The 20,472-nt window shown below is 44.2% G+C and overlaps 1 protein-coding gene across 3 annotated transcripts in view; it reads right to left on the reverse strand.

Moving 5' to 3' along the window:
• Positions 1 to 20,472, reverse strand: part of IRS1 (insulin receptor substrate 1) — a 51,409-nt gene that overhangs the window by 19,157 nt on the left and 11,780 nt on the right. The window contains exon 2 of one of the 3 annotated variants that reach the window (XR_011811260.1): positions 9,612 to 10,521. The exons of the other annotated variants lie outside the window; for them this stretch is intronic. The gene's annotated coding sequence lies outside the window, so the exon portion shown is untranslated. The remainder of the gene's footprint in view (positions 1 to 9,611; positions 10,522 to 20,472) is intronic. 3 annotated transcript variants of the gene reach the window in all.

Genomic DNA, 20,472 nt, shown 5'->3' on the forward strand with positions numbered 1-20,472 from the left:
ATCGACCCCAAACTTCACAGAGTTGGGCCAGCGCTCACCTTGGGCCTAGGCCCACCTGGAGCCCTGTACCGTCTGGAGGAGCGGTAGGGCTGCCTATGGATGCAAAAAGCAGCCCGGCAGTGTTTTATGTTATACCTTGCCCTTCCCTAAAAGGCCAGGTTGGAGAAGGTCTTGATTTCCCCACACACTTCCTTCATCCTCACAGCTGATCATTTCTAGGAAACAGGAAGAAGGCACAATGGCCTCACCGCCTTTCTCCCCAGCCAGCAGAGCAGTAACGCCGTAAGGCAGTGGGGCGCTGAATTTCTCCGGAGTTTTTCAGGCAGGCGCATCCTAGAAGGTGACGAAAAGCAAAGGAGGCTTTCTCCATCCACTTGTTTTTCAGTGTTGCATGCCATGGCTGGCACCAAACCAACTGAAATCCTAAGCCTCCTAAGGTCATGTCTCCGATGTCAGTGCTCATCATGTTACCAACCACTCTGGTCATACTCTTTTAGTGCCTTCCTCCCCACCCACCAAGAGTGGCTTTTAGATAGGCTCATCATACTCATCTAATGCAAATTAAAACACTATTTTCATTGGTAAATACAGCATCGACATTTAGCAGCATTTTCATTGGACTGGATGGAAACAGTAGATACTCAAAACCAAACCAAAAAAGGTACAGAGCTGCTTCAAACAGCAAATATGAAAAACAGTTCACAGAGTAGTAAATATCGACATTTGTATGTACGTATTTCATAATTTAAGAAACTATTCCCTGGTCTGAAGAAGCAGCCTTTTTTGTTGTTCTTCAGTTCTGAAGTTACTGAGCAGGCTTCACTTTATACACTTGCACTCAGCATTAAAAATAAATAAATAAATCAGAGGCTCTTTTTCTGTATTCTAAGAAGTCAACGTCTACAGATGAGATTTATGGTCTCTTTCAAGGAAAGACTTTCATATAACTTAGGATTAATTTACATTCTGAGCTATCAAATTTTACTTCTGAGTTGTGGAAAGAGAAAGAAGGGACAGAGGGCAGGAAGAGAGCGAGAGAAGCTCTCACAGGGCTCGTGCTCGGCCTTCTTCCAAGACAACTATGCCCCAGCAAGAGAAATTCAGATGGATATATCCACGTGAATAACCAACTATTGCTAGCACAGCCTTCTTAGTGACAAATGCTAGAGCAGTTTGACACTAGACTAAGGTGAAGGCTGACTATGTTCAGATTTGGACATAACCTAGCACTTTTATTAAGAAAGCTTTCCTGCAGAATAAATACATTGCAGAACAACAGGTTAAAAATGGGTCAAGTTTAAAACAAATGTCTTTGAAAGGAATGTCCTCACCCTTTTTTCTCTTTTTCCTGTTATGCCACTATTAGCATTTGTTCAAATTGGATGTTTTTAGCCTTGCAACCTCTCCGGTCTTAAAATTATGCATAGACTCCAAGTTCTCTTTATTACTATGACTTTTAGAAGATTTCCACCCAGCTAAAAATATAGCGAAGAAAACCACTAACAGCACTAGGCATACTGTCTTCCAGTTACTAGTGGTTACCACCCTACAAGCCACTGCTACACTGAAGTTAACTTTAAGAGATTTTCACAAAACCACATTTACTTGAAAATGGTGTAATGCACTCTCAGACTCTAACAAAAGAGCTACTCACATTCTTCAGATTAAGATTCAATTTCTTTTAACTGAGGTTTTACTCCCCCTCAGGAGCAAGGTCCACCCAAGTACTTGCATCAATACGCAGCACTGGCAACTTAGGCAGAGGCTGAAGAACTCACACTTCTCAAAGTGCAGCAGGACATAACCAAACACCAAGGAGTATGTCGTGCTGATCAAGTGATAGAAGGTGTTTGGAGTCTTGTTGCATAAACAACAGTGTACCTGCTCCCCACCACAAACACTAAAGGGAGCTATATCTAAATAAAATCTTATCACTTCTAGCTGAGCACTGTCCTGAACCTCTCCTTGCAATCCGAAAGGAAAATGATGAGTGTGACCCAGATGAATCACATTCCCAGATGGACTTCCCAGTCTTTTTTTCCTGGCTAGAAAGAAGGAAATTTTTTCCAGTTTCCTATGAAGCAATAATCATGTCAGCTTGCAATACTGATAAATTTGAATAAGTAGATCAAAAGTCTCCCTGGGAGGTACAGCTTACTGAACATGAAAAAAACAGAGAGGAGCCTTCATGTCTCCACCTAACCCTGCTACAAACGAGAATATAATTTTGAGCGAGTGACAGAAAGACACCACAGAGCTGTAGAGCCCAGTGTACAAAGTGCCCAGCTGGGTCAGACCCACAGCTCCCCTTGTCCAGAAGGCGTCTCCAGCAGGGCAGCAGAAGGTGCTGTTTCGAGAGAATCTATAAACCATGGTCTGTGCAACCACTACCTGCTGACCAGGACTTCTCCTGACCCTGTCTTGAACCTGCTCTGACTGCCTGTTTTCAAAACATCCTCTGGCTGCAAGCTGCATAAATTCACTAGCTGCTGTGTAAACAAATACTTTCTTTAATCTGTTTTAAACTGATTCCCAACCAGTTTCATCAAGTGTCCTGTAATTCTGGTACTGCAGGATTTCTGTCAAGTTCTGCATTCACCTTACCCACCACCTTCAGGATTTTGTAAATCTTTATCACCTTGCCCCTCTCGGCTTCTCCTCTCCTAACTGGAGCCTTGCAAAAGACAAGAAGTGCTGCTGCACGCAGGGCAGCGGTACCATCCCTTTGACCTTGAGTTGCCTTTCTCTGTACCTTCCCTAAACTACATCTGTCTTAAGATGCAGACACCAAAGCTGCGCCCAGTGCTCAACATGCGGGCACACCAATGTTTTAAACATTGGCAAAATGATGCCTTTTTCTGATTCTCAGTACCTTTCTCTTATGATGCCAAAAAGCACTGCCTGTGGTTTTCCGGCTGCTGCTGCTCCACGCTTGCAACAAGGACAGAGGGGAGCTGTGAGTGACAACGACAAGGCCTCTAACAAGTTACAACCCTCAGGTCTGAGGTCAGCGTCACACAGGCATGGTTTAGACACATTTTTTGCTTACTGGAAAAAAACTTCTGCTTGAAGACTTGTGTTTACCTATGCTGACGTTCCTCTACCACGTTCCTGCCCACTCAGTTACAACGACGGCCTTCTGGAATTCCTCAGCACTGACGAAGCATCTGCCTACCCGTCAGGAACAGTAATGTTGGTTTTCATCAGAACTGGAATTATTCTGAGGCTGGTACAAGTTAACAAATCGGGCTGCTGAGTTGAGTAATGTCTGGAAGCCACAGGGAAGGCAACTGAGATCAGTCAAGACCACTACAGCTACTTCTATCATTGTGGGAAGATTACTAAAGACAGAAGATTTATTAAGCAGGGCAGAAATCATAGGCAAAATTTTAGAATGTTCTAAAACTAAAGAAAATAAAAAAGAATGACCACACCTCCATGACTGATGGATGAGGATAGCAAACAATCTCTTTTCCTATCACCTGATTAGATTTGGGAAGAGTACCCAAAGGGCTTTTGAGACATTAAAGACCTGAATTTTGATCTTAAAGGGATTTTTTGGACATTCTCTGCAGCTCTGTTTATTGGCATTAATACCAGCCCTTGTTTAGTCTACAGCTAGCCCTCCCACCTGTGAAAGTGGTGGTGCTTGAAGAAAAAAATAGAAGTATAGGGTAACGTGTTTTTCAGTGCACTTCCATTCATTTCTCCCTTAACAGGCAAACATTCCCTTACAGTCCTCAAAGTCAGAGGACTGATTCTGCCCGAGTTTCACAAACAACTTGCCCAATCCCAATGCCTTCAACTGAACTTGGAAAACAGACTGAGCAATCCCCAGGAGCTCAGCATGCCTTGTGTGGGCTGGGATGTGCCAGCAGGCACTGCTGATCACTCAACAGGTGGCACTGTCTTTGGACACGACACACTTTGGGTCTTACTGCATGATGTGAGTCGGTAGTATTTGGAACAAAGAAGTGCACCAAATATTTTTAAATGTATTGAAAAAATTAATTGAAACTTCGGTATTTGTAACTCAGTGGAGGGGGGTTAATATCTTTTTTGTCTTTTATTTCCTACTTGACTTTTCCTTGGATTTGACTTCTCAAGTCCAATTCACTTCTTTCTTCTTATCTGTTTGAAGTTTAGCTGTTACATGTATCCATAATACCAACGGACCATTCCCTGCATTTACATATAAATAATATACCAGACTGTAATGGATTGTTCACAGCATTTCAGACAGTTCATGGAGGCAGCTACTTGATCATTGCTATGGAGGAAATCAGATCTCCTGCAACACTAACTCTGGTAACGCTCTGGCACAATGACCAGAAAGCAAGGTCCCTAGGGCACTTTCAGATCCATCAACCATCAGTCCTCACTCCTACTTTGCAATGAGAAATGACTGTGAAGACAGTCTTCAAAACTACCTTTTAAAAAGTTAAAGGAAAATCCAAATAACATTAGAGGGAAAAAAATTTACTATCATAGTGAAGCTTGAATTTTAGTTTTTTTCTGCTAAAGAATTCTGTATTAGAACAAAACTGAATCACCACAATACGGACAGAAATGAAACAAAAACTTATTCAAATTAGAGGGTTGCGACAGCTTATCACAGAAGAATAATTGACCAACAATGGTAAACAAAAGCCTTAAGAACATCTGTGATTAATGCAAGACCTTAAGAAAACAAGTATTTTGGCTCGGCTGCCTCCTGAGCACTAGCTGTCGTACCACCATAGGAACTGTCATCTATCACGCACAGCACTGCCAGGAGCCGTCCCCTAAAAGACAGCACACAAACATCACGTCGCATAAGTACAACACTGGAAATCAAAAAAAAAAAAAAAAAAAAGACAGAAAAAAAAAAAAAACAACGCTAATTTTGAAACTGAGAGTTTCATCAGACTCTGAAAGCTACTGTTCTCAGCCATAGCTGGTAGTAGATTTAGGTAACACGGCAGCTAAGCGTGCACTCTCAATGCGAGCAAAGCAGTAGTAACTTGCTGGGAGTCTGCTTCCAACCAAATATAAGTACCACATTCCTTTTGTGCTTTTCATCTTAAAAAAAAAAAGTGTATCCATTGCACATAACAATGAAGATCTATCCTATTTAATGGAAAAAGGCATTCTCCCCTCCCCCCCCCCCCCAAGAACTCCACTAACCTCATGATTCTGCATGCTGTCTCTTAAATAGAAGTCTTTTTTTTTTTTTTTTTTTGCTTCTTTCTGTTTCCCTACAAGCCAGCCAGTCAGAAGCACGCTGCACTATGGTATCATAGTGGCAAAGCCATGCAGAGAACTTTTTGAACCCACTCAGCAAACAGGACAGACAGCACACCCCCTCCTAGCCCCCAGGGCAGAACGCGGCCATGGGCACCCCGAGGCAGAGGTCGCTTTTCCTTCCCTGCTTTTCTCAGCCAGGCACCCACTGCTCTGCTGGACACACCACTGGCATCCCCTCCGCACATCTGTCCCCAAATAGCTGGATGCTAAAAACAAAATAAAAAGCACTTCCATTCCTAAATGGAAAGAAAATTATTAAGTGACTTTGTTATCAGTTACCTACTGCCACCGAACAAGAGAGATCTCTTTGCAGTGCTACTCTGCTGGAAGCTGAAGCAGGAGGCACGTTTCATCTCCTCCTCTGCCAGAGGGCTTCTCTGAAGGAGCAGGAGCTGGCCCCCAGGCTCCCAAGCAGGTGAAAATGGCAAACCAGCCCACAGAACGAGTGCAAGATTTCAGACCAGACAGCAAATTAAACACTAGCAAATGTGGGAGGCATCAAGAAGTTCAGGAAAGAAAAAATAAATAAATTAAAGGAAGGATTTGTGTAGTAAGAAATGTTACCAAGTAGACATTAGTGTTGTTGCAGTGAAGGGAAAATAGCTGGAAGCATTAAGCTGCATGGCGCTACGTGTTGCGGCCTCTCAGTCTTGACCACACAACCAGCAGCTCCAAATTCCTCTGGGGACTATCAGGAGAGAGCAATTTGGCTCGTAATTATCATGCATCACCATTCCCTCACGTAACGTGCTGACTTTCTGATTCTACACAGGGAATGGTGTTTGCCTCAACATTCAAGTAAAAACAGATTTTCACATTATTAAAAGAATAAATTTCTCTTGAAAGAAAAAAAATAAACACCTTTCTTACTTATATAGATTTTTATCTTCTCCTTTCCTTATGATTTAAATATTTTCTTTCACTCAGGACAGTCTGTTTACACTTTTAAACAAAGATGCAAATAGTTCATTAAAATGAAGCCATTCTCAAACGTTCTTCCTTTCATCCTAAAAATTATTTCCTCCCTTGTCCAGCTCCAGATGTTCTGCCTACTTCAATCCCACAAGACATCAGAAAGATACAATTTCATAACCTAAAGACAACTTTCCACTCAATGTTACATCTGCTGTCCTTTCCTTGTGAAGTGTCCTAAGTAACAAGTCTGCTGCTCTGAAACCGTACTTATCTCTGTTTTACTTTCCTTACAGCCTTTGTACGCAGAATCTGTTTTCACAACATTTTGAAACCTGCGTGTGCAACAACTTGTTAGCGAGTAAGCTGCCAGAATACACACACTTGAGATATTAGCATGTGCTAAATCAGGTTTTGAGTTGTAAGTACCTTACTCGGGCATTCCAAGTTTGTTTAACTCAGTGAAACAGAAAAGGACTATTACTATCACATTTACCTTGGCACGTATACTCAATCCTCCACAAAAAAGCACTTGGCCCCACATAAGTCAGAGGCAATGAGTAACATCATTTATAATCTCCTTAGGACAGGCAATGACCGTATCTCTAACACTGTAACTCATCCCTCTCCTCTCTCAACTTCTCTGCTCTATGTCCCAGATCAAATCTTCTGGTTTCTTTAATCTGCATTTGCTATTTAAAAACACATTAGATTGGAAAAGGCTCCCTGTAAAACATGTGGTACTTTCTAAAAGGAAACAGAAGAGCTGACACATGAAATGAAGACAATGCCTGAAAGATGCACTTACAACCTCGATATTTGTCTTTTTATATCTATCCACAGCAGTGAAGAAACATTCACTTTCATTTCCAAGGTGCTGCAGGACTGCCCCAGGGATGTCCGAGCTGAGCACTGCCCGTGGCTGCAGGGGTCACTTCTTAGCGCTCAGCCTCGCCTCACACCCCAGACTGACGCACCGAAGGGAAGATGCAGTCACCCTCAGTTGACTAGCACCGTTTACATGTGTTCATTTATATCTGTCTTGTTCCATTTGAATGAATTATTAATTTGAGGTTCCCTCTACTAGGACTTTCATCTGTTAAGGCATTAAGCTATTAAGGGAGGTGAGGCACATGATGATGACAGGTTAGTGAATCTAAGATGATTATCTATTATCCTACGTCTTTTATGAATTGTTCATGCTTGACCACAAGGATAATGGACACAGTGAAGAAGAGTAAACAGTTTCATCCGAGATTTTTTCAGCAAGACCAAACTGTAGCATTCTGTCAGTCACGTGTAACTTGGCCTGCACATGAGAGCGGCAGTGATCCCAGCACAAATTACGCTCACAGAGGTGGAGCACTACAGGTTCCTACTACAGATAACCTTGTCGCTTGCTCTACTGAAATAATCTGAATGATTCACACAAAACTAATACAGGTTTGATGGTCTAAGGAAGTGGCATTTTGTAGCAAGGGATAAGAATTTCAGCACTAATTAAAAGGCCTGAGGAAAACAGAATTAAAGTACAAAACACAATGTCAAGTTGCAAAAGAAACAGTATGCGTATTGCCAGTGATAATTAAAGGAAATATTGCACATGCACTTTTCCAAGAAGAAAAGTTAATTCAGTGCTTGCAAGCGCCACGCTCGCTCCTGTCCGTGCTGACTCCAGGGCGTGCAATCCCCTGCGTGTCCCCAGAACAGGTTTTCCTTGCGCTGCCGATCCCTCCTGCTTGCTTGAAACTCCCTCTGACCTCTCCAGCAAAAGAGAAGCTGTCCTGGCTGCCAGGTTTAGCATGGCCCGACGTTTTAAAAATAATAACAACTTAACATGTTAGCAGCACGCACTTTAATAAGAGAAGTTGAGGAGGAAAAGCGGTGATGCGGCTCTGGGAAGCGGCGAGCAAGCAGCTGGCCGGCAGCTGGCGCGGCCGAGTGCGCACCCGCGAGCTGGAGGCGAGCGCTGAACTTTGCCCCATTTCCCGAATTCCCGTCCCGTGGCTCCTGCCTGTGAGCAGCAGCCCCAGCGCTCGCAGTCCACAGGGCTGTTTTCTTCAGGTTTGTCAGCAACACGCTGCCAGCTCCGGGCCCGAAGCAGCTGAGTAGGTAGCAGCACCCTACAAAGAGGTTTGTGTCCTGCCTCTCCACCAAGCTGCCTCAGCCTCCCACCACGCCGAGCAGGGAATGGACAGGGAGGCCCAGCTGTGAACAAGCCGGGCCACCAGCAGCTCCCCTGTGCCCCACGGCGCCTGTGGCACTGCACTTCGTGACCTGGGGTGCTGGACACCACACCTAAAGCCTCTACAGAAAAATCCACACATCCCGAAGTAAATATCTGACTATTTCTAAATCACAAGAGAAGTTGAAAGGTTATTCTGTTTTTCCAAGAACTTAGTTTCTGTGCAGCTTCCCTTTTTCTTTCACTTCAGCTGCGGTTCCGTTTGTGCCTTGCTAAGTCTCTGCTAATTCCCACCCTCAAATTGCCCCCCCCTGCCCCCAGGTTCCCTGTTAGTTCACCTGAAATGGCTTTTCAGCCCTGCAGCCCCCCCAGGTCACCTGCTCACAAGATCCAAAATACCCTTCTCCCGCTTCCCAGAACACTCTGAAACATTTTTCCATCCTTTACGTGACCTCACCCTTAAGGACACTTTAGAAAACAGCGTTCGATGCCTTCTGACTCACAGCCAGTGGTTTCACTGGCAGCCAAACATGTGCACTCCAAAACACTCTGCAATCTAAATTGCAAATACAGTACAAGTATATCAAGTTCCCTTTACAGTTTACGGCTTCATATGCGAGTGGAAAAAAACTCAAAAATAAACAGAATCAAATGCTATACCCTACCTTATGGAAAGGACTTCAGTTATGGAAGGACTGTGAACGTTTCGTCCAAAAAGATATCCCAAGCGTCTATCTGTGCTTTGATAAAGCTAAGCAAACAGCTTCCAGCAATAAACACAGGGGGAGATCTTTAGATGGCAGTAGGTAAAAAAGCAAGTACAAACTCACACTGAGAAAGAATAAAGTAAAGGAAAACTTGGTGGGGAGGAGGGGAGGGAGAGGAACCCACACCTTTTTATCCCCTGAAGTGCAAGATGGAATAAAAAAAAAAAACAAAACTTGTTAAAGAATGATGGGTTTGGCATCAAAATTCATAATTATCTTCTCCCTTCCTTTCACCTCTCTAAAATTCTAAGTTAATTTCAGAGCTTTCTGAACTTCTTCCCCAAGGCAAAGATATGAAGCAAACTTCCACCGGAAAACTCCCTGCCTCTTCTCCGTGGCAAAGCACAGCTGTGGAAGGGAAGGGCGTGCTCTCTTTGAAGTCTCCTTATTAGCAGGTCTATTTGTTAAATTCAGCTCTCCCTCTTGCACTGCTCAAGTGATCATGCTGTGCATTTTGATACCTTTCACTTGTCTGCGTCAGTTGCCTGGCCTGGTGTTCTCTCAGGTGCCCTCAAAAGAAGAGCCTCCCAGGCTATCCAGTTTCATCATTGCTGAAATCACTGAGGATTCAAAGTTAAATGACCCGGGTCAGAAAGAGTTGGGAGCTCTTCCTCCCTCTTCAAAATGCTTAAGTTTCAGGTAGTTTTCAGGGCAGTGACCACGTCTGTCTGCTCCACTGCACCGAGAAGCCAAGTCCGCAGCTCACACGGCACACAAAGCACGTTGCACACCCCTGCAACCATTGCAGAGGATGAAAAAGAAAAAAAGAAAAAGAAAAAAAAAAAGAGGCAGATCATCTGTCATTGGCTTTTTAAGCAAGTATCACTTGATGTTACAAAAGATCCAGTTCTTACAGAATAATGAAAGATGGGCTTCTTAAAAAGCTCTCTGTTATTCTTAAATTCCAATCAGCAAGTAGAGACAGCAAGACAGATTACAAGGTAATGACAGAAATTACACGTGTGATTCAAAGTTAACACAGGAAAGGAAGCTGGTACATCCATCGTATTCCTGGTTATAACCTTTATGATGCAGGCTTGAAAAAATCCTACAGCCAGCACTTCTGGGCATGTTTCGGCAGAAACAGCTACCGGGACGGAGAAGAGGGAGAAGGCCTGACAGCTTCACTCGAGGTTTATAAGCACGGTGAGGCTCATCAATCTAAGCCTTATGAAGACTTTGAATCTCGGCAGCAAGTTGCAGGCTTGGACCAGACCCAGCGTGGCACCGGAGCGGGTGCAATAACCCGTGATAGTGGCTATCTGTATTGCTTGCACTGCAAGCGCGCGGCAGCCTCAGCCGCAGGTGAAGGCCTCGCTTTGCTGGCTGCTGAGCAAACAGAATAAAATGACAGGCCCTGCCTCAGCAGACCTATAGGGAGAGAGAAAAAAGACAAGCAGATACATCGGAGCACAGGGAAATAACAGCGTAATATTTGTCAACGTGTCGCGAGCTACAGTGTGACTTGCCAAGGGACGCAGCTGGGCTATTTCTCATCGATTAATGAACGTACAGCTGCAGTGGTGCAACCACCCAGCCTCCTGCCTGTGTCCACATCAGAGGACTTCCATCCAAACGGTGAGGACTCTTATCTTTAACTGTGCTTAGCACACCAGCACAGCTCACACCACTCCAAAAGGCTGAGCGCTGCAGGCTGGGCTTGGGCATTTTCATTCTCCTGCCTCAGGTGACTATCGTCCTGCACAGAGTAAAGCTTTAGAAACACCTCTTCACTATTACCAAACACCAGGTAACATTTGGATGGTCAAAAGATAAGTGATGGGTTACAGAGGCAGAGCCTCCATTAACTCCTTCATGGCCAGAGGCCTTGGATGACGTGGGTGCTGCCTCCAAACGCGGCCTGCTGCAGAGGTCACCGCACCACCCATCAGTTACACCACCCACAAATCTCAAGGCTTCTTCTTTTGAAGTAAAAAATTTCATTAACTCACTTTTGGTCTTAGGGACTTACTCCTTACTTGGCATTTCCTGAAAAGATCCCTACAGTTTTTCTTTGAAGTTCATTATTTTTCTCCCCTCCTCTGTCTAGCTTCCTAGGCCTCAAACACAAGGAAAAATCTTTATTTCCCTGCTTGAAAGAATGCCTTGAGTTATTAGTATTTCATCCACGTTACAAAAACAAGGAAACACACATCTGTTCTTAACTTTCAAACAAGTAATAAAATGGTAAAAAGCCTAAACTAAAACATTTGCATGTAGATCTTAGAAACACAATCTAGAATATGCCTTGTGGTGTAAAGAACCACCTTTTAGGGCTTCATGGCAAAGTGAATTACTCATCCCTTCTCTGTATGTCAAAGTCCTGCATTGGGCACCATAAACAACCAGCTCACATTTTGTTGATAATGACATGTTTATAGAACAAACCTCATTGTATTTTTCTACCAGCTAAGTGTTACAAAAAGTTTTGTGCGACACATTTCCCAAGCAGCAAGAGACTGTATGCTTCCAGCAAGCCCAGGGAAAACAGAGAGAGCGCCTTTCAGGATAGCTAACTCAAGAGAAAACAAAACAAAGCAAAACAAAACAAAACAACATGAAAAAAAATACACTATGAAAACCAGAAAAACAAAACAAAACAAACAAACAAAAAAATCAATTTTGTGCATAAGGCTCACTTCCACATATTAGACTGAAAAATTTTCCCTCACCCTAAAGCAGGAAGAGACCTCGTCCCTTCTGCTTCACACCACCAGTATAATGCCTCAGGACCCTCCTATCATCCTGCACAGATGAAATCAGCACTCTGAAAACCAAATGAAAATGTTGCAAGGAGATGACAGTCATGGTTTCATACCTACTTGAAGCCTGTGCTGAAGCTCCAATAACCCCTTCTTCCTCCTAACATGGTATCTAACAAAAAAAAAAATCAAAAAGGAAGCAGCACTCAAGAGAAGGAGGCTCCTCCAAACAATGGAGATCAGAGGCACTGGGGGACAAAGGTAGAAATGAAGTGGAAAACAACCAAGTTTGGAACAGGGTAGGGAATGTGACCTCTTGTCTGCCATCTGGACAAAGGAGGGGTTTTATCAAGGCTCCACAAGCATACAAGGCATTTATTTTTGGCAGAGTGGAGAAAGCAAAAGCTATCATAAGGTTGTAAAAGGAGAACAAATATAGTTGACCTAACAACCTAGGAAAATTGTATTTCCAGCCACACACAGTCGATGTGTGGATTAGATGGGGAAAAACTAAACAAGCCAGAGCTGAAAAAAGGAAAGCAGAAAGTACTGACTTCAAATGACGGAACTCTGGACAAAAGCTGAACTGGGAAACTAGCAAGAAAAAGCCAGCTCTAAAATTTTACAGTCCACAGAATTGAGATATACAGCTGGAGAAGGAGGTCCGAATCAATGACAGCATGTTCACATCAGCGGCCTGATTCAGCACAGGAATATAATGTCATATGCTGTGATCAAAAACACAAAGGACTTACAGGGGGCTGGGGGTTTCTGGTTTAGCCACATGGAACTTGAGCTGATGACTGAACCTTGAATAGCTGCTCATACCTGCAGCCCACATAAGTAAACAAAGTCACTGAACCTACCCTGGTTAAAATTATACCCTGCTGTAAAAAAAGAAAAAAAAAAAGAAAAAAAAAACTCATCTGCTATGGAATGTCTTTGTGTCTTCCCCAAAGGTCAAAATGAATATTTTGCTTTATTTTACGGCTTTCTTTTTGTCCAGACCAGCCACTATTATGCATGGTATTGAAACACTTACATAAAAACGCTAACTTCTTCTAATTCACACTTCTTGTTTCTCTGTGCAAGCATGTACATAGGCCAGCCTTTAAAATCACAGCATTTCTTCTTGCTTAATCAAAGCCTTGTGTGAGGACACTGACACACAATAACTTGGTGCTATTCAGCCAAATCAGAACACCCCACGTTCAACAAACAGACGTATGAAACAGATTTTACAAATCCATGACATACATGTCAGAAATATTTCACAAGTGATTTTCATTTCCAATCTTTGATGACCCTTTTTTCTCCAGAAAACAATGCTCTTGAGCAGATTGGCTTCAGCAGCACTGAGCATACAACCCTCACTCTAACACTCACATACATGTCAGTAGGGAAGTAAGAACCAGAGAAAATAGGAGTTCAATCACATCCGCTATCAACTTTGAAACGCTGATAAGGAACCCATGGAAAAGAGCATATGTGGACATGAGCAGCACTGCGGCACAGCAAGCCCTATCTGCTCTCTCTGTAGCAGTGAGGACGTGCCACTCCACTGAAGTGGATGGCAGTTTTGCTCCCAAACCCTTGAAGGACAGAATTCCTCCATAGTGTGCACACACATGAGCCAAGCCATCTCCTCCTGCCACCCTCAGGGTAACGGCGCAAAGCACAACCTGACGTTAAAACATGCTAGCAGTACCAAGAAACCAAAACGAGCCCATTTTTTCTAAGGCAGTGCTATTCCAACAGCAAAAGGATCCAGAAGGCAGCTGTGGAGGTGAGGAAGAAGCCCTGTGGAGATCAGCCTCTCCAGCAGAGAGCAAAGTGCCTCCCCTCCAGCTGGCAGGGCGGGATGCCCCTCCGAGGGAGCTGCCGCTGCACAGCGCCCGCGAACCCAGCCTGTGCTGTGCCTCTGAAACAATACGCTCAGCATCTTGGTTCTGCTTTTCTTATTTCTGGTTTCCATACCATTGCTAATAATGAGCTGCCAGATGGCAAATGAAAAGAGTGTGCTGTGTGACCTTCAGTTGCTGAAGCAGAATGAACTTGGGGGAATCCTGTCACTGACAGGCAAGCACATCGCCTAGGAGGTGCCAAAATGCTTGCACTGCCAGAGCCTCTTAAGGTGGAGGAAAACTACTCATCTGTCTGGACTGCTGGATTTCCGTGAGGCTGTGAAGAGGAGGAACATAACTTAAACACAATACGGCAAGATCATGAAAGCAAAATTAGAATTTCTTTCTGCAAAGTTGTAGGAAACCTGTGCCTGTGTGCTTTTGCATGTGTTTTGGAAACACCCAAGACACACCTTTATATAAAGAAAAGGGGAAAGAACTAAAGTTCCCTCACTTCCTTGCTCAGAAAACATTCATTGTTTGGATAAGCCACTAAATTAACTTCAGCTGTAGAGAAAATGACTCATTAAAGAGAACAATCAAAAATTTCACTGGAGAGAGGGGGAGGAGGTAAGGAGGAACTTTAACCTTCCCCCTATCCTGCCAAATAAATGACACAGTAGTTTGAAAAAACAAACAGAATGCAATAACACTTCTTAATAAATAAGGCTTAAAACAGAAAGCTAGAGAACGGAGGTGAATGAAAAAAAAAAGTCAAGCTAGAGATGATTCTGGTAGTTCTTGAGGCATGTTAATCCTCCAGCTGTACTCAAACTACATCTGGAACCGCTCCGTGGAGCGGCAGGAAGGCAGAGCTATCTTTCAGAGCTTGCTTCCCAACACGAATCATAGTGTTAGAAGCGCATCACATAGTTAAAAGCCAGTTTTGTTCTTGCAATCACGCATCTGCTGGACAACGTGCATTCAGCTTTTATATCACACCACAGGGGACAACACGCAAAAGACTTTTAATGAATGAACAACAATTTTCTTCCCCAGGCTCATCTGAGCAGGGAATGTTTCAGGGAGACTGATGCTTCCTCGTGTCTGTCAGTGACTTACCAAGCCTCCTATAATGAACTGGGGTCTGGGGGCAGAAGAGGGTCCCTGCCTGTTTCTCATGTGACGTCTGGAGTAACCCAGCAGCTCCGAACAACCGCTGTCCAAAGCCATTACACGTACTTATCACTTTCACCTGAAAACGATTTCCATGTACACATGGCCTTATCTAAACTAGAAAGCCTGATTCGTCAGAGAGGCTTTTGGTTTTGGAGGAAAGGTTTGTCTGAACTGATGACAAGCACAGACAGCTCCACCAGTATGGATGCTCAAAGCAGCAGTACTGCTGGTGAAAGATGCCTTTTCTTATATACAGCTTACTATCTTTTTACCTGGACCAAAACAGGCCATAAAGGAAAAGTGTTTTCTCCATAGCATAAATACAGACATACCACGTTCGAGTCCTGTAAAGCAAAGGCTACAATTCAGTGTTCTGCAGTCTCGTTTATTCTGAACACTCACCATACAGCACTCCTGTGTTTTGTACAAGTCCTTCTCCTTTACCTGTTTCCTCTGCCTAAATGCAAATGCTAAAACGTGACCCAGATACATACGGCACCATTAACATCACAAGAGACATTTGCTAAAGGAATAAAAGCTGATGAGCTACTCTAACAAACATAGAAGTAAACAAGCTTGAATCGAGACAGATCAAATGTCTGCACCAATCTGCAGAAGAATTTTTGGAAAAGATGAAATACCCAAGGTAGGAGATAAATTAGACAGTGAATTACAGATCATTTTGTAGCACTTTAGAACTAACTCATTAGTAGAGCTAATTAAAATTAATGGAGACTTGCTATAAATTCAAACAAGAACAGTGTAGTAACAGCTTACAGAAGAAAAAAAGTTTAAAGGGACGCATCCTAAAAGGAGGTATATGATGCCCCAGCCCCCTCAGCTACAAGCGGGCTACAGCAATTTATATCAGCTGCAGATTCCTCCCCTTTCCCACCAAGATGAGAAATATTTCATAGCACTCATGCACAAGGATCATCGTGCAAACATTCCTCCAAAATATGTTTACACAAATGTTACCAATATCTTACACCATTTTTTTTCCTCTAACAATCCTTGGCACGTCAACGCTTCCTACTACTGCAAGCACACAATGAAATCAGCGTAACTTCATTCATACCTATGTTTAAAATTTTATAACAGCCTATCAAGCTAAGAGATTATGATTCATCCAAGCCATTAAAGCCCAATTACACTGACTGAAATGTGAGCTCCCAGCCCCATTCCAGTTTCTCCTTTTGTTCACTCTTTCCCTGTACCCCTGCCTACACAACTTTGCCTTCTATAACTTCGTGGAACGCCTCTACGCTCTTATCCTTCATCACACCGAAGCTCCATTTCTCTGTCCTTGTGGTTTGTCCTCTCCTCGCGCCATCACGACCTCTCACCATGCCATGTGCTGTCTGCTCTCCTCCCTCAGATCACGCGAGGTCCTGTAACCAGGTCTCTTCTGTGGCTACGCTCTATTTCTGCTTGATCATATCAGTTCAAATATATTTAATTATCATATATGTACTGACACTTGACTTCACGGTGGATTAATTCAAATTAAAGTGATTAAAATAATCAAATTTAGATTAGCAAATGAGGAAACTTATCTTTTTTATGTTCTTAATGGTCATTCTCAAAGGGCGATAACCAGTAAATCATGCTGATTTGCAATACAACCTTTTAATTTAGCATTTGGTGTAGTCTCCAGTTAGACAATGCCATTAGTGTATATTTATGCAGATTCTCGATCAATAAAAATTAACGGCCAATGCAAGTCACCATTTGCTCGTTGGTTAAATTTCGTATTTATGACTCCTCAAGCTGTACGTGAATGAAAACGAGGATGAAACGTTGATAGCATGCTCTGTGCTTAGTTATCAGTCAAGTAGAAACTAACAAAACATCCTGGATACATAAAGAAGTTGCTTAACAAAATAAACCTTGCATTTAATTACAGTTTATGTTTTTAAAGCTGATTCCACATTTAGTAGATGAAACTGAATGGGCTAGGTTATTATGGACTCCCAAACTTCAGATTTAGTAAATGGGTTTTTTTGGTTGTTTTAAACTGAACAACTGCAGAAAAGAAATCTTTTTTCCCCATCTATTCAATTTCAGCTGATCTCACTCAACTCTGAATATACTACTCACATAATCACACTAGCTGTCTATTAAAATCAAAACGAAGTTCTCTGAGTATCTACCATAGCAGCTGCTGTTCTCAAAAATGAGTTTTTAACATTTGAAACCCCGATTCTGGATACTTCTTCAATCATGCTCACTACAGCAGTAGCTTTGATTTCCCTAAATATTCGATAGTTACAGTGACTGAACAGGTCCATCTTAGTTTAGCTAAAATTGGTATATTAAAGCACATTTAGTTCCAAACCCAGGTTTATTTTTCAGAAAACATTCCAAAAGTTATTCCAACCCGAACCACCCTACTTTCTCAGCCTCAGCTTGCCTTTCTCTCCAGGGACGTGCTACCACCACCTCAGGGTCAAAACAGAATCTGAGAGAAATGTAAATATTTATTCTCTTCCCGGAAAAGCACTCCACGGCGCGGAGGGAAAAAAGGGGATGCGCGCCCAGGGAATCGCATCGGGGCAACCCGAGAGCTTTGCTAAGCCGGTACCTTTCCCTGCAGGCAATCCCTCTGCTCTGAGGGGTAGTCCCTCACTGAAAAGATGCACCCCGTTTCCCAGAGCTTCCCACCCAAAGAAACACCCCCGGGTGGCCGGGCGCGGGTGACACCGAGCCGTGCCAGCCCCTGCTCAACACAGGCTGGCGTGCACCAGGCTCCGAAGACACAATAACATTCCTCTCGCTGGCTTCGAGCCCGGAGGCTAAAAGCACCAAATAACTATTCATTCTTCCATCTTGAGACACATTCCTAACCTAGTTCAAAGGCCTGAAAAAACATGCCCTAGCTACATGCCTGCACACCTCCAGAAGGGCTTTTCCCTTGCACCACAGCTCGCGAGGAAAAGTTTCACACCAAGAAGAATGAAACCTATATGAAAGTTTTGTTCCTGAACATTGTTTAAAGCATTCGAGGCTGAGCTGCGTACAAGCTCCTGAGCTACGCTGGCCCATGTAAGAATGAAGTTTCACCATTTACGTGCTCGACCTACGGCGGTTCCTAGCGGGGTGCTGGGAGGGGAGGGGAGCTGGCCGGGACCCTGTCCCGCTTCCACCACCGCTCCCTTCTTCTGCTCAGCATCGTCTGCCTCTGGGCCCCCAAACTGAGATCGGTGGAAATGGCACAGGGCTGCACACCCCGATCAGGACGTCCAAGGACTGCCAGCACACTCAGCTCATGTTCGCCAGATGATTATGTAAAGTCAACAAAATACAAGATTATTTCCAAAATATTGATGCTAGGACAAATATTAACTTTCAATAAGAAAAATATTTACAGCTTTCAACCTACAGCTTCCTAAACAAACTAAATTCCTCTTTATACTTTTTATTTTGCCCTTTCTCAGAAAACTGCATGCTGTTATGTGCAAAATGGGAAAATATAAACAAGTTACTAAATAATACGCCGACCTAACTACAGTCACTGTTACTTGTACAGAATGAGTCAAGGCACAACTGCTGCAGATGCCCCTGGTCCTGGCCACATCTCCGTGGCTGGTGCAGCTCCCTGACCTGTCACAGGCTCTCACTGCTCCCCACGCCAGCCGAAAAATAAGGCAGAACAATGCAGGCATCCCTGCACGCCGCCTGCCTCCCCCGAAGGCAGAACAAAAGGAGCAGCAGGAGCAAAGGCCAAGGTGAGCCCACCCTTCTCAGCACAGCGTGCTGCTTACATCTGCCCCAACGCCTCGCAGGCCCACACCCCAGCTGCAGCAGCCAGCCTGCTTGTTGAGATTCCTCAGCCAAGGCAGAGGGGGAGTTCCCTCTGGTTCTGGTTGCTTTGGCACACCTAAGCTGTAAAATGCTAGGGTTTCCTTACCTCTGGTTCATATGGATCACGTACGTGACCAAGCCATTAGCTATCTAATACTCGTGCACTTTCCGTTGCTTTTAAGGACAATAAATACTTATTATTCTGAAGTCTAGTTGCCATTACTTAAAAAAATAACTACTCAACTTTGTTCTGCAATGCAGAAAATCAAACATGGACAAAGTGCTACAAACACCGTAACACAGCAAAGCAAGAAAGGCTGGTGCACTGTGCCTGTGCTTTGCAAGCAGAGAAGTCAATAAGAGAAACAGAGTAAGAGGAGCAGGTTAAGGGAGGCATTTTTTTCACCTTTACCAAAGCAGATCACACCTGCCCAAACCACATTCAGACCATACTAAGGATTTCAATTGTCATTTATTTTCAGCAGATGAAAATCGTGTAGCTTGAATTGACTATCCCTGCAGGTAGACGAGCATTGCTCGCTCTTCACATAGCCATGGCAGAGATCTTCACCCCCACCACGACGAGCAATACCTCACCCTCTGGACATCTGAGTCCTTCTGAACCCCCTGAGCAAGCCTAGGTGCCACAGAGTCACAGAATGTCCCGAGTTGGAAGGGACCCACAAGCACCATCGAGTCCAACCCCTGACTCCACATAGGACCACCCCAAAACCAGGCCATGTGTCTGAGAGCGCTGCCCAAACGCTCCTTGAGCTCCAGCAGCTCAGTGCTGTGACCACTGAGGAGCCAGTTCGGTGCTCGGCCACCCTCTGGGTGCAGACCCCTTCCCTAACCCCCAGCCTGACCCTCCCCTGTCCCAGCTCCGTGCTGTTCCCTCGGGTCCTGTCGCTGTCCCCAGGGAGCACAGACCCCACCTCTTTCTACAGCCACGCAGCTGTGCTACCCGCACTGGTCTCTTCCATGAAATGCAACAATACTATGGAAGGAAATATCCTCAAGGATATATTCCAAACTAGAAGGTTGCTTGTTCCTGTTCTCTATGGGTAAAAAATATCTTTTCTAACACGTAACCTGTTCTCCAAAAGCAGGCCAGCTATGCTGAAGATGAATCACCATCCAGTGCTTTAATCTAGATACCCTCCCTGCCACGATGCGCTGTCAGCACGTCTTTCTGCCTCTCGCATGCAGCACAGGGAACGGGAAGCTGGGGTCTGACCTGAAGCAAGGAAGTCACAGCTCCAGCTCCCCGCCCCCCTCCTCCACGGTCACTTACAGCTGATAAGCAGCGGGACTCAAACCAATAAATGCTGCAAGAGCAGCAATGAATTCAGCCAACCTGTTACCTCCATCTATGCTCCAGGAGCTTCTTCCATTCTCTTGACGAAGACACGTGTCTAGACATTGTTCAGCAACGATGTTACTGCTGATGTCCATGTGCCCATCAGCTCGTGAGGAGGATGAAGGCGGCTTGGGGTTGGTTTGGTTGTTGTTTGTTGAAGATTTTTCTGGTTTGGCTTAATCTCCTTCACTCCAGCTTTCCCCCCCCCCCCCCCCCCAGGGAACTGCTCGGCTGTAGGGCAGCCCCTGCAGAGCCGACTTATTGAGTGGCAAAGCCAGCCTAAGGAGCTGCTGCCCCATAGGTGTGCTTTAGCAAGCACCGTGCACCACACCAAACGCCAGATCACTGGAAGCTGACAAGAATCAAGGCTGATGGATATGTCACGTTTTTCTTCAGATTCTGTATTTCAAAGAAAACTCGTCCCATGCTTAGG

This window comes from Anas platyrhynchos, chromosome 9 (assembly GCF_047663525.1).
Source record: "Anas platyrhynchos isolate ZD024472 breed Pekin duck chromosome 9, IASCAAS_PekinDuck_T2T, whole genome shotgun sequence".
NCBI classification, from domain to species: Eukaryota; Metazoa; Chordata; class Aves; order Anseriformes; family Anatidae; genus Anas; species Anas platyrhynchos.